Below are 15527 nucleotides of genomic sequence, written 5' to 3'. Positions count from 1 at the left end.
ATAAACAAAGAACTTTCCGCATCAAGAGAACTTTACATAAAAATGGTCAACTGACAAACTGAATTACATTTTGTTTAATGACAATGGACCAAATCATTAAATTGACCAATTCATAGACTTACAACAAGCAAATAGGATGAAGGTGCATGAATGTGTGCAACATTTTATTTAGTGACATTTAATGTATTAATTGCATGAAGTGCAACTTGATTGTTAGTTGGTGATTAATTGATTTATATTACAAGAATTGTGAACCTAATGCATATACAAGACAGAATGGATTCAAGCCTGGCCTCCGGTCTATTTGTGTGTGTACATTCTCCCTATGATTGCATGGGTTTCCAATCGCTGCAGTTTCCTCCTCCACCACAGAGATTTGCAGATTGGTAGGTAAATTGGAAACTGTAAAAATGCCCCATGGAGGTAATAATAATAATAATGGATGGGATTTATATAGCGCCTTTCTAATACTCAAGGCGCTTTACATCGCATTATTCATTCACTCCTCAGTCACACTCGGTGGTGGTAAGCTACTTCTGTAGCCACAGCTGCCCTGGGGCAGACTGACGGAAGCGTGGCTGCCAATCTGCGCCTACGGCCCCTCCGACCACCACCAATCACTCACACACATTCACACACATTCACACATAGGCAAAGGTGGGTGAAGTGTCTTGCCCAAGGACACAACGTAGATAAGCCAGACTCTGGGGAGAGTTCATGTGAACGTGTGGAGACTTAGAAATATAGTAATTTTAGGATTAGTGTAAATGCGTGTTTACTGGGAGGGGCAGGTTTGATGGGTCAAATGTTCAGTTTCTGTGCTGTATGGAAATCGCTACCTAGTGCACTTTTGTAAATACTGCCACCAGTAGGACTGAAACGGTTCAAAAAGGTGCCTCATCAACACTTTCTCTCGGGCAATTTCATGTGGGGAATAAATGGCCTTCCCATCAATGCCCAGAATGTGAAAATGAATACTAAGTAAAAGTTTGTCCAATATATGATTTGCATCTCCATGGAGGTTACATAGTGGGAAGAAATTGAATGTTAAGCAAATCTTTGATGTTGCCCAGGTGCAAGGGACATTTGTCAAGTAAACAATAATTTTATAACATCACCTGTAAAGACTTTGTGATAAAGGCTGACATACATGTAAGGGGGAAAATCTGGAGCCTTGCTCTGCTGCATCTTTTCAAAAGGAGAATTACCTCAAAAGAAGATGTTATTGTTGTAGAAACATATAACATCAGGCTAATCGGTACAAACATAAAAGAAGTGCTTAACATATCTGTGCTATCAAGAGAGGGTGGGTAACATGTTGTGATAAAACAAAGGAAGCCCAGAGCAAACTCAAGTATCAAGCAGTATGAAGCCTATTGGGAGAAAGTGTAAAGGAATTTTCATGTCTGAACTTTGCAAAGAAGGTGATGATCTATATGGATCATAAGCACTAGTCATGTTATGTCAGAATTCTATTGAACCTTTTCGTATGTTAGTATACATTGAAGATAGACAGCATCAAAGAAAATTACTACTCATCCCAGTCTTTCACAAATCTTGAGCAGTAATTTACATTCAGGAATTCAAGCAAGGAATTCACCTGACTTCCTTTGTTCCTATCCTAGGAGAAGAATGAAGGTGGAAGCGATGTGAGGTTAGAATGAGCAGTTGAGAAAAAAAATAAAACCCCTTCTTCAGATTGTCCCAGGGCAAGAATCAAATTTGACAGGCCAGTGAATATCAGAGATAAAGGTAGATTATGGAGAGATCAAGAACATGAATAAACTCTCCATATTCTCTGTAATTGTGATGTGTAACCAGGTGCTTTGTGGTGAACTTGAAAGTGCTAAGCTATGGAAGCCAAGATTCAATTGAATGAGGATGAATCTTGGTAATTCAAAGTGTGACTTTTCGCTTACAGCATAACAGAAAAGGATGAGGAAAAGGTGAGGAGATAGATGAGGTATTATTAAACCACTGAGTTGCTGGTTGGCCCACCAATATTTTTTCTACTGAAAACAAAAGCCTTTGTTAGGAGGTAAGTGCCTAGAAATTGAAATAGGCCCATTTCCATGTGGTAAAACATCACTGCATGTAAATGCTGCACTAGTTTTTGTTCCCCGAAAAAGAACTGCCAAATTAGATGAAGAGTTCTTTAAAGCGTGCTATCAAGTTTCCTATCTTTAAGAAAACCTTAAGTCTAGAACTCTGCATTTCCAATTCCTGAGCTGAAGGAAAATTTTGCAGTTGTTATGATTTTCCCTGTTGATCAATGTGAAGCTCATTATGCTTTAAATAGGCAGCAGCCACAGACCCATCTGTATAAAAGGCTGACATGCATGTATGGGAAAACCTCAGGGGAGGGTGCATGTAGGGATTTTCTGTATGTATTGCTACCTCTGTATGTATTGCTACCTCTGTGTGAAGGAATCCTGTGCTGTGAGTAGTCCAACACCACTCCAAGGTACAGTTTGATTAGACTGGGAGAGATTGCAGTATGTACATTTTTCATTTCACAACGTCAAATATAAATTGACATCTCCATCAAAAGACAAAAAGCGCTGGAGCAACTCAACAGGTCAAGCAGCATCTCTGGAGAATGGTTAGGTGAAGTTTCAAGTCAGGACCCCACCTCACACAATCTGAAGAAGGGTCTCGACCCAAAATGTCATCTAACCATGTCCTCCAGAGATGCTGCCTGACCTGCTGACTTCAGCACTTTGTATCTTTTTTCATAAAATAGCATCTGCAGTTCCTTATATCTCGCATCTCTATTACTTTGATTTTTTTTCCCCAGGCTAGGTCCAAATTATCCGCTGACTTCATCTTTCTTGCTTGAATTCCTTTCACTTCAATTCCAAGTTCACAAATTATATGAGTAGAATTAGGCCATTCGGCCCATCGAGTCTACTCCGCTGATCTCTGCCTCCTAATCCCATTTTCCTGCCTTCTCCCCATAACCCTTGACACCCGTTCTAAACAAGAATTTGTCTATCTCTGCCTTCAAAATATCCACTGACTTGGCCGCCACGGCCCTCTGTGGCCAATGAGTTCCACAAGTTCCTGTTCAATTTTATTGGTAAATCAAACAACAATAATAAATCATCTCAAACATTGAATCTGGCATGTGTTATGCCCTTCAAGGTGGCTTTGAGAATATCCCTGAATCTTTGTCTTTGACCATCTGGTAATGCGTTACCAAGTCAGAGCTGGATTAAAATAACTAGTTCAGGCATCTAGGAGTCTGGTGTCAGGCTGTAAATGATATGGCCTGTGCAACATAGCGCTTAATGTAACTAAGGTCTCAATACAGGTGCACAACCTTTTATCCGAAGATCCAAATAACGAAAACCTTCGAATAGCGGCCATTTTTTCGGTCCTTGAAGAAAGGTCCTTGAAAACGTTCACCGAGGGCGACCCGCAGAGGTGACAGCGGAACCTCCGGTCGGTCCTCGAAGAAAGGGGAACTAAATCCCCATTCATAAAAGAGAAGGTGAGGGTATATTGCGCGGGAGGGTTAATAATTGACAATATGCTGCTGCCTGCCCGCTGAGTTAAAAAGTTCCCACGGTAGACTCACGATACACAGTGTTTCGTGAGTCTTGCGTGGGAACTTTTTAACTCAGCGGGGCAGGCAGCAGCAGATTGTCGCTCGCTTCAGTTTCACCCCACCTACACCACTCTGCTTCCCGGCCATGTGTGTGACCCCTTCCCTCCCCTCTCCAGCTCCCCGCCCATTGCACCGGCGCGGGGGCTTTGCACTGTCTTCAAGTTGGCGATTGCAGCAGGGCCGTGCCAGTCACCAGAGACGTCAGGACCAACGGGACACCGACCCCCAGGCCCACTGCAAGCACGGAGATCCCAGAGACCCACAGCCAGCAGCAGCCCAGCCCCGTTCCAACTCCAGAGGAAAACTGCAAACTGGCCGGAGACGTCAGGACCACCAGAAGCCGTTCCTCGAGCTGCGCCCCCTCATCGGGACACCGACCCCCAGGCCCACTGCAAGCACAGAGATCCCAGAGACCCACAGCCAACAGCAGCCCAGCCCAGCCCCGCTCCAACTACAGAGGAACCTGGGTTGCGGCTGACGGGGCGCAGCTCGGGGCGTCGTAGGGGCCCATCGGGGAGCGGGTTCCTGTTGGTCCTGACGTCTCCGGCCACCTGCCATCCTCCGGGAACTGTACCGCCCTTGCAGGAGAGTGGGGTTGTTTGCAGTTGCAGAGGGAGGGGGCAAGGGCGGTACAGTTTCCAGTCTCAGCTCCAGTCCAGGGGGGTGGCCGGAGACGTCAGGACCAACGGGACACCGACCCCCAGGACCACTGCAAGCACGGAGATCCCAGAGACCCACAGCCAGTAGCAACTCCAGCCCAGCCCCGCTCCAACTCCAGAGGAACACGTAGGGGCAGAAGCTGATGGTGTGCAAGGTACGTCTTGTTCTTGGGGTGGCGGATGAGGGGGCGCAGCTCGGGCTGTGGGCAAACTGCCACTTGTCGCCGTAGCGGCCCATCGGGGAGCGGATTCCTCTGGAGTTGGAGGGGGAGGGGGGTATTGTGCTGTTTGATCGCCTCCTGCTATCCCAGGGACAGGGAGACACAGCGGCTTTTTAGACTGGTGGGCAATCACTTCCAAAGTTCTGCCCACACAGTAAGTATACCTCTCCTACACTGCATTTCATACAAACATTTATTCTGCAAGAAAAAACTACATTGAAGACTCAAACTCGCGACCGAGTTTACTGCCGGGATCAAGGCGCAAACTCGCGACCTTGCGGATATGAGCCGAGCACTCTACCACTGAGCCAGCCATTAAAATCTACGCTAAAAAAATTCCATTCCGAAGACCGACAAATTCTGAATTACGAAAAGTGTCTGGTCCCAAGGCTTTCGGATAAAAGGTTGTGCACCTGTACTGCATTTGGTGACCTGGGAGTGGACAATGATATTGGTTGTTTTCCTTCCAGTGAATTTGTAAGGTCTTGCAGATATATTGTCGGTAGTATTATTTTGTGTCTCGAGATGCCTAATGTGGGTATTCTAGGTCTCAGAAACCTTCCGGAGGGTAGGGATTACTTTTGCAATGAATATCATGTGTTTCATGCCAGCTCTGATAATTGAATAGTGGTGCTGTGATAGTTGCCGTATCATGAAAATTCAGCTACTTTGTGATGCTTGGTTGTACATGTCACATGTAATACATACCATGCAGAATTCAAACTTAACACATTGTCCCCCAGTTCAGAAGTTACAAGCATGGTCTGGCTATGGAGGAGTTTTCACACAATCATAGATACAACAGCACGGAAATATGCTCCTACATGCCGACCGTGCTCTTCATCCAAGCCGACTGTGATGCTTATTTATGTTAATCCCATTTGGCGCATTTGGCCTGCACATGACAATTACATGACAATTGAATAACTGTCTGCCAACTGCCTGACTCCCCTGTCTCCATCAAGTGTGTGGATGTACAGTTTACCAAGGAGTACAGGTACCTTGGAGTTTACCTGGACAGTAATCTGGACTGGTACAGGAATGTGAGACATTGTATTGGAAGGGACAGTGTAAATCCTGGACAAAACAGAGCTGAAATAAAGCAAAGGATTCATACATCTACAAGGCGTGTTAGCCTTTTTCTGTGAGAAGCCTCAAGCTGCAAGCTGGTGCCAGGAAGTCTAGGTCCCAGATCAATACAACAGATAAGGTGAGGTCCAGATGTCCTCACAATTGATAATATGGATGAGGGCTTTGCAGAGAAACTCTAAGGTGTTGTAGATGCATGGGTTTGTTTGGATTACTGCAAAGGGATTGTAAATAATGTTAATAATGTTGCAAGACAGTTGCCCTGTTGTTTGGTGATTGGCCGAAGTGTGAACCCCTGGCTGAATTGTTTGTACTGCCAGAGCAAAGGTTGCATTATTCAGTTAACTGACTTCCTTCCAGAAGCTTCTGTAGAAACATTGTTTGGGACTCTTAGTAATTGGGTTGGGGGACTGTCAATAATACTTTAATGTAATCGATATGTGTGATTGGTTTGTAAGGGGTACCACCCCAAGGCAGTTCGGCCCCTCATGGTTCATTGACCTATAAAAGGTAGCCCCCACTTGGATCGTAGTCGATCTTCTGGAAGGGCACTAAGGACTGCGTGACCTTTTGGTAATGTCTGCATGCATGAGGCTGAAGGGCTTGGCCAGGCACAGACAAGGATCAAACCCGCGGTATCGTATAGGGGGATTTGGTGTTCGTTCAAAAATAAAGTTTAGTTGGTCCAGTGCTTGACTCAGTGCTTTTACTGAATTAGACTAAGGGGGGTAAGCTTTAGGAGCATATTTACATAGGCTCCACTCTTTCAACATCTGCAGTAAAATGCTGCAGATGTTCTATCTATCGATGGTGGCCAGTGCCATCTTCTTCGCTGTCCTGTGCTGGGGTCGCGTGACGAAGGCCACGGATGCCAAAAGAATCAACAAGCTCATCAGGAAGGTACACAAAATTGCTGGAGAAACTCAGCGGGTGCAGCAGCATCTATGGAGCGAAGGAAATAGGCGACGTTTCGGGCCAAAACCCTTCTTCAGACTGATGTGGGGTGGGGGGGAGAAGGAAGGAAAAGGGGGAGGAGGAGGAGCCCGAGGGTGGGCGGATGGGAGAGCGGGAGGAGACAGCTAGAGGGTTACGAAGGGGAGGAGACAACAAGGGCTAGCAAAATTGGGAGAATTCAATGTTAATGCCATCCGGACGCAAGGTCCCCAGGCGGAATATGAGGTGCTGTTCCTCCAATTTCCGCTGTTGCTCACTCTGGCAATGGAGGAGACCCAGGACAGAGAGGTCGGATTGGGAATGGGAGGGGGAGTTGAAGTGCTGAGCCACCGGGAGGCCAGGTTGGTTATTGCGGACTGAGCGGAGGTGTTCGGCGAAACGATGGCCCAACCTCCGCTTAGTCTCCCCGATGTAAATCAGCTGACATCTAGAGCAGCGGATGCAGTAGATGAGGTTGGAGGAGATACAGGTGAACCTTTGTCGCACCTGGAACGACTGCTTGGGTCCTTGAATGGAGTCGAGGGGGGAGGAGAAGGGACAGGTGTTGCATTTCTTGTGGTTGCAACGGAAAGTGCCCGGGGATGGGGTGGTACGGGAGGGAAGGGAAGAATTGACGAGGGAGTTGCGGAGGGAGCGGTCTTTGCGGAAGGCAGACATGGGGGGAGATGGGAAGATGTGGCGAGTGGTGGGGTCACGTTGGAGGTGGCGGAAATGGCGGAGGATTATGTGTTGTATTTGCCGGCTGGTGGGGTGAAAGGTGAGGACCAGAGGGACTCTGCCCTTGTTGCGAGTGCGGGGATGGGGAGAGAGAGCAGTGTTGCGGGGTATGGATGAGACCCTGGTGTGAGCCTCATCTATGGTGGCGGAGGGGAATCCCCGTTCCCTGAAGAACGAGGACATTTCCGATGCCCTGGTATGGAATGTCTCATCCTGGGAACAGATGCGGCGTAGGCGGAGGAATTGGGAGTAGGGGATGGACGTGTAGTCCAGATAGCCATGTGAGTCAGTGGGTTTGTAATGTATGTCGGTCAGGAGTCTGTCGCCTGCGATGGAGATGGTGAGGTCAAGGAATGGTAGGGAAGTGTCGGAAATGGTCCAGGTGTATTGGAGTGCCGGATGGAAGTTGGTGGTGAAGTGGGTGAAGTCAGTCAGTTGTGTGTAGGTGCAGGAGGTGGCCCCAAAGCAGTCGTCAATGTAACGGGGATAGAGGTCGGGGATGGGGCCCTGGTAAGTATTGAACAAGGATTGTTCAACGTACCCGACAAAGAGGCAGGCGTAGCTGGGGCCCATGCATGTTCCCATAGCTACGCCTTGTGTTTGGAGGAAATGGGAGGAGTCAAATGTAAAGTTGTTGAGGGTGAGGACCAACTCCGCTAAGTGGAGGAGAGTGTCAGTGGGTATAGGTTGCTCCTCTGGTTGAGGAAGAACCGGAGGGCTTTGAGGCCATCCTGGTGGGGGATGGAGGTGTAGAGTGACTGGACATCCATGGTGAAGATGAGGGGGTGAGGGCCTAGAGAGTGGAATGCGTGGAGGCGGCGGAGAGTGTCTGAGGTGTTTAGAACATAGGTGGGAAGGGATTTGACCAAGGGGGATAGGATGGAGTCAAGGTACGTGGAGATGAGTTCGGTGGGGCACGAACACGCAGAGACAATGGGTCTGCCGGGAGAGCCGGGTTTGTGGATTTTGGGGAGAAGGTAAAAACGGGCCGTGCGGGGCTGGGGAACGATGAGGTTGGAAGCTTGGTCAGGCAGGGCGTGGGAATTGATGAAGTCGGTGATGGTGCTAGAAATGGTGGCCTGGTGCTCGTCAGTGGGGTCATGGTCCAAGGGTAAGTAGGAGGAGGTGTCTGAGAGTTGGCGCGTGGCCTCAGCTTTGTAGAGATCGACGCGCCAGACTACCACGGCACCTCCCTTGTCGGCTGGTTTGATGACCCAATCTGGGTTTTTGCGGAGTGATTCAATGGCAGTGCGTTCAGAGGGGGAAAGATTAGAGTGAGACAGGGGAGTGGAGAAGTTGAGGCGGTTGACGTCGCGGCGGCAGTTCTGGGTAAAGAGTTCCAGAGCCGGGACTTTACGAGAGGGGTTCCACGAGGAGGGGGTGCGTTGGAGACGGGAAAAGGGGTCATCATTGGGGGGCGAGGACTCCTTCCCATGGAAGTGCGCTGTGAGGCGGAGGCGATGGTAGAAGCGCTCCAAGTCATGGTGGGCGCGGAACTCATTGAGATGGGGACGGAGGGGGACAAAGGTAAGACCTCTGCTGAGGACAGACCGTTGGGTGTGGGAGAGGGGGAGGTCGGGGGGGATGGTGAACACCCGGCAGGGGTGGGAGTTGGGGCCAGAGGAAGGCAGGTGGGTGGACTGGGGACGGGGCGATGTGTGGGGGGGGGGGGGGTTGTGGGTGTTGGAGGAGTGGTGGGTGGTCAGGGGATGGGGGGGAGAGAGGGCTGTAATGTGGGTGGGGAAGAGCGGGGGTGACATGGTTGGGGGGGGATGGGGGAGGGTCAGTGGAGCAGCCACTGAGGTTGGCAAGGCTGGGCAGACGGGCACTAGGACCCAGTGGAGTTAAGTCCAGAGAGAGGGAGTGAGCAGCGTGGAGGCTCCAGGCCCAGTGCAGAGTCCAGGTAAGGCGACGGCTGTGGGTTGCTGGAAGGGGGTGCAGTGGCGCGGGTCACCGGACCCGATGGTCGTGGGCCAGTGGCGCGGGTCACCGGTCCCGATGGTCGGAGTCCAGTGGTGGTTGAGTCGGGGTCCGCGGGCAATGCGTGGGTGGTCCCGGTGGGCGGAAGGTCGGCGGGTCAGCGGTGAGATGAATCGGGTGCGTTGCGGCGGCCATGTTGGGGGCCCCGGTCCAGCGGCGATAACTCACCAGGAAGGCTGGTTCCATTCTGTAGGGGAATTGGATTCACTGGAGATGGTCTTAGAGGGGAGGATGTTCCACAAAATGCGGAGCATCTTGGACAATACAGCTCACCCCCTCCATGATACACTGGTCAAACTGGGGAGCACCTTCAGCAATAGACTGGTTCCACCAAGATGCAGCACAGAACACCACAGGAGATCCTTTTGCACTGTGGCTAACAAACTGTACAACTCCTCCCCGCATATATCTTAGGGCAAGCTGACACCCCTTACACCCCCCCCCCCCCCCCCCAAATCTTTGCATATCCTCAATCCTGGACTTACCACTCGTCACTTTAATTTCATGCTTCATGTATCGTTGTGGTTTATGATTATGGGCAGACCAATTTCCCTCCTGTGATAAATAAAGTTTTATCGTATCATATTTAGTATGCAATGTCCAAATATATAACAACCTGAAATGAAAAAAAAATGTGTTTCTTCCATTGCTATGCTATCCCACCTTGAGGTCTGACTGACTGCATTCAATTACTTTCAAATCATCATCATCATTCTACTTGGGGAACAGTAAACAAAGGTGTAAGGTGGCATTGGCCTAAGGTAACTTCTAATTGTGTCTGTACAGAAATTTAGATCCCTTGACTACAGCTCAAAATTACAATAAAGGTACAAAACATAATAATTAGTGTCTGGACGTGTAAATATTTGAAAGATGTTTCAAGACAAAGCCAAAGTAAGCAACAAGTGTCACCAGCGAGAACCTTCTGGCTATCCTTAAGGAGGTAGATATGTGTTATTGTTGCTAATGGAAATAACAAGGCCGAGTTTTGTTCTAAGATTATCTCGGCACTGTGGATTGTGGCCCCACTACAATCAGTTTGAATAAAGGTTCTGAGCCAAAGAGTCGCCTACTCTTGTTCTCCAGAGATGCTGTCTGACCTGTTGAGTTACTCCAACACTCAATGACTTTTTCTTTAACTGGCACCATGCTTTTAACATCTGATATTAAAAAGTGGCAGAGGTCAGCTTGTAAACAAAAGAAAGGAAATGGCTGGAGACATTGGGTGCTGTTTGTCATATGTGTGCATGATAAGATGAAGTAAAAAAGGTTAAAAAAAAAAGAGATACAAAGAACTTCTGCATAGAAACATTTCCAACAGCCATGCCTCCCCCACTCTAGGGTATTTTTTCACAATGGAGAGGCGACTCCAGCGGATAACAATATACATACTATGGTACGAATGAGGAACTAAACTTAGACACATAATTTATGGGGTCCTTTGCCGAAGTCTGCCAGCGTTGAATCTCCGCCCAGCGCGGCCTGTGGACTTCGGGAGCCACGGACCCCGGTAGGAGGTGCCGATTCGGATGTCCAAGCCGAGGTGGATGTCCTCTAGTCCCGACGTCGGACTTCCATCACCACGGCGAGCGGGTCTGAACATCGGACTGCCGGTAACGGCGACAGCGGGGGTTCGGGAGCTCCTTGACCACGGGAGGACAACAGAGGAAGATGATTGAATTTTGGAGTCTTCCAAATGGATTCCAACATTTTCTTCACTACTGATGCAAGCTTTACTGGTCTGCAATTCCCTGCTTTTCTCTTCCTCTTCTTTAAAATAGTCTGAATGTATTTATCGCTCTCCAATCTGCAGGAGCCATTATAATGTTCAAAGGATTTTGGAAGGTGCCAACCATGAGTATTCTGTGATGCAAATTATCAGCTCGGATATTTGTCAATCTTTATGCTGTACGATGGCAAAAGATTGTCAAATTGGCCCGGCAAGGGTGGCAAAGTTGGACAATGGGTGGAACTAATGCCTCACAGTGCTCGTGACCAAGGTTCAATCCTGACCTTGGTGGTGTCTGTGGAGAGATTTTATATGTTCTCCCTGTGAAATTATAGGTTTCCTACAAGTGCTTTGATTTCTGCCCACATGCCAGAAGTCATGTTGACAAGTTAATTGGCAAATGCAAATGACTCTGTGTGGAAGAGTGGTTGGAGACTTACTGTGATTTTACGGGCACATGAGCGAGAATGGCTTGCAGGGAAAATAGCAGGGGAATGAGATTGATGAGATAGCTCTGACAGCTCCATGATCTCGTTATATGTCATAGGGAATTATAAATATGAATAATTTTGCCTCCTTAATTTTGCTAGCACAATCTCTTTACTACCACGTAAATCTTTCAGATCTCCTCTCTGGAATCTTGATTCCCAAATATATTTTCCAAAATATAGGTTATGTGCGTTCATCTTTGTAATACCCAAACCAATGTATTTGTTTGGTTGTTTTAAAATTTCTAATTATAATTTCCTCTGTTTCTAACTGTAAGTATGTGCATTTGTCTTTGCTGATTTTTTTAATATATGAGAGATTTCAGAATCAGGCTTTATGTTCCATATAAGCTTGCTCTTATCTTTCTCCTCTTAATCAACCTATTTTATCTTTCGTTACTGAATTCTTAACCAGTTTCTGTCCCTTCGCCTGCTGGTTTATTTGGCTATCGTATATATTTCCTCTGTGATATATTTCCTCTAATTTCCTGTTTAATCTATGGTTATGGCCTCTCTCCTGACTTATTTTTGAGCCAATCAGGAACAAATTGTCATTGTAACTCAGGTGCCAGTTGACTTTTCACCATCACCATCACCATCACCACCAAGCCTTTTAGTGAAGTTTCTCAATCTACTGTATAATAGTCAATTCCTATTTCATACCACCTGGATTTACTTTGTTCAAATATAGGACTAGATTCTCGATGAAAAATTCCATCATGCTATTGTTACTCTTCCATAAGGGATCACTATTATAACACAGCAGGGGAGTGGACACCTCCCCATCCACATCGATGATGCTGAGGTTGAAAGGGTCAGCAGCTTCAAGTTCCTCGGTGTGCACATCACTGAGGACCTCTCTTGGACACTGCACACGGACGCAATAACAAAGAAAGCCCGCCAGCGGCTCTTTTTCCTGAGAAGACTGAGGAAGTTTGGCATGAACGCCATCATCCTCACAAACTTCTACAGTTGCACCATCGAGAGTCTTCTGACGGGCTGCATCACAGTCTGGTACAGGAACTGTTCTGCCCACAGCCGCAAATCACTCCAGAGAGTGATGAAGGCGGCACAGCACATCACTGGCCACTGTCTCCCGGCCATTCAGGACATCTTCCACACGCAGTCCCTGAGGAAGGCACACAGTATCATCAAGGACCACAACCACTCAGCACGCAGACTGCACACACCACCAGACTTAAGAACAGTTTTTATCATCATGCCGTCAGGCTTCTGAACTTATTAACACATCATATATGTTGATTATTTTATTTATTATTGTCTTTTACTTACCAATGTCACTTTTATCTTATCTTTTTTTATCTTAATTTTATCCTTGTAATATCATTGCTGAGGTGACCCATTATCTTGTCAAACACATTTCATTGTATCGTTGACCCTGTGTGAACCTACCTATGACAAATAAAACTGAACTGAACTGATTATTAATGGTTCCTTCCTCATTGCTCTATGCTTGGTCTGGGATAATCTGTTCACTCATCATTTTCTCAATGTATTATTCTAAAAGAAAATATCACATACACACCCCAGAAATTCCTCTTCCTCATTATCATTGCTAATTTGGTTTAGTCAATCTGCAGTTTATAGTCACCCGAGATTACAGCTATATTATTCTCAATCTTACTCACTCTTATTATGTACTAAATTGGGCAGAAAATTCTAGCATTCATGCAGTTAAGCACGGAAATCTGAAAATTGCTATCTACATGACTCGTACATGGTCCATATCTACATTTCTAAGGTTTCAAGGTTTCAAGGTCAGTTTATTATCACGTGTACCGATTAAGGTATAGTGAAAATCGAATTACCATACAGCCATACTAAAAAAAAAGCAACAAGACAGACAATTACATAAAAGTTAACATAAACATCCACCACAGTGGATCCCCTACATTCCTCACTGTTATGGAAGGCAATAAAGTCCAAACTTCTTCCTCTTTTATTCTCCCGCAATCGGGGTGATCGAAGCGTCCGCGTCATGGCTTGGAGCTCCCAAAGTCGGTCTCTAACCAGAGACCGCGAGCTCCACGATGTTAAAGTCCGCAGGCTCCCGCGGTTGGAGCCCCAAGGTCGATCCCCATCAGGGATTCAAGTGAGTTTATTGTCATGTGTCCCTGATAGGACAATGAAATTCTTGCTTTGCTTAGCACACAGACCATAGTAGGCATTTACTACAAAACAGATCAGTGTGTCCATATACCACAATATAAATATATACACACTTAAATAAATAAACGGATGAAGTACAAATAGCAGATAATGGGCCACCAATAATCAGAGTTTTGTCCGAGCCAGGTTTAATAGCCTGATGGCTGTGGGGAAGTAGCTATTCCTGAACCTGGTTGTTGCAGTCTTCAGGCTCCTGTACCTTCTACATGAAGGTAGCAGGGAGACGAGTGTGTGGCCAGGATGGTGTGGGTCTCTGATGATACTGCCAGCCTTTTTGAGGCAGCGACTGCGATAAATCCCCTCGATGGAAGGAAGGTCAGAGCCGATGATGGACTGGGCAGTGTTTACTACTTTTTTTGCGATTGCGAGCTCTGTGATGTTAAGTCTGCAGGCTCCCATGGTGGAACTCTCGAAGTCGGTCTCCTGCAAAGGCTGCCAACTCCTCGATGTTAGGCCGCAGTGCGGACGAAGATACAATACGGGAAAAAATCGCATCTCCGTCGAGGCAAGAGATTAGAAAATGTTTCCCCCCGACTCCCCAACCCCCACATAAAACAGGCAAAAGGACAGTAAAAGCATACATTTAATACATACAAAAAAGCAACCTTCTCAACAATTACGATGCCATAAGTTTCTGATAATGCACATTAGATCTTCACTGACCATGCCACAAAGTGCCAAGCTTATTCAGTCAAGCACAAGTGTGGTTTAATGGTGTGTTGAAGCTTAGTTACTGCCAAATGACCTCTTACACCTTACATTTTACCAGTTTAGATTTTGATACCCTCTGACAAATTATTGTTGGAGATTTAAAAAGTAAATATGTTTAAATATTGCTTCAAACTTTCTCATTTTATCACTTTCATCTCTCATCTTTTGCTTTCTCCCACTTTATTTGTTATTTTATGCATGATTAAATAATGAATTAAATGGTCTCGTACTTCCAGTTCTTAGCTCAGATTCTGCACAGCTTTTCAGATTTTATCAGACTGATTCATTTTTCGACATGTTCTACCCAGTTCGTACAAATCACAAAGGCCCTTGAGCCATCCCTGTGACTATTAATGGTGGTTCCGTGTCCTCAAAGCAACAGGGATCTTTGCCACTGTTTTGTTTCCTGCATCTTATTCCTCTTCTGATTAGCAGCAGGCCCTTTGTGGTCCGACCCCTCCCCCCCTCATTGCTTTGCCTAACATACTGGACTTAATTTCACACTCAATTGCAGGAAAATGTTGGGGTGGAATATTTGCTCATGGATCAATGAAAGATCATAAGATAGGGAGGAATTCAAGTTCTGTATAATCTGTAAGTATCATTATATGATTCATGTCTCTGATGTATGAATGGGCATTAATGTGCATGAAATTTCAATTGTGTACCAATAGCCCTATGGTGTAAAGATATTAACAGACCAAAATCCAAGGTAGTATAATGACATTATATAACTCTTTTGTTCCTATTGTCTCAACATCCATTCTAAAGTGTTGTACTTTGTTGTCAATGGTCCAACCAGATTTATAAATGTTTATTGTAACTTCTTTGCTTTGATACTCCATACCTTTGAAAAACCACGGATTCTTTATGCTTTTGTCACATTTTTATCAAGTTGCTACATTCAAAGATTTGTGTATGTAATACCACAGGTCTCTCTATTCCTCTATTTCTTTATAATGTTATGTTTGCTACTGTTTTTTTCTTTCCAAGATACATCAATTCATTCTCCACATTAAATGTAATCTGTCTTGTATATTCCCATTTTGTTTGACTGTCCATATCCTCCAAATGCTAGTTACAATCCTCCTTCTGCCATCTGCAAACTATGAAACTAATCTCTGTGCACATCAAATCAATTTTCTTCCTAATGTACATAATAACATTAGGTGAAAAGTA

At 46.2% G+C, this 15527-nt stretch overlaps 1 long non-coding RNA gene across 1 annotated transcript; it reads right to left on the bottom strand.

Moving 5' to 3' along the window:
* Window positions 1-2925: 2925 nt before the first annotated feature.
* On the bottom strand, window positions 2926-14432 carry LOC116978745. The gene is made up of 3 exons (XR_004413536.1): window positions 14422-14432; window positions 3668-3672; window positions 2926-3063 (listed from the first exon to the last, which is right to left on the bottom strand). It is a non-coding gene; the product is annotated as an uncharacterized LOC116978745 (long non-coding RNA).
* Window positions 14433-15527: the final 1095 nt, after the last annotated feature.

The sequence above is a fragment of the Amblyraja radiata genome, chromosome 11, assembly GCF_010909765.2.
Source record: "Amblyraja radiata isolate CabotCenter1 chromosome 11, sAmbRad1.1.pri, whole genome shotgun sequence".
NCBI lineage: Eukaryota > Metazoa > Chordata > Chondrichthyes > Rajiformes > Rajidae > Amblyraja > Amblyraja radiata.
This window is presented reverse-complemented; position numbering and strand designations above follow the sequence as displayed.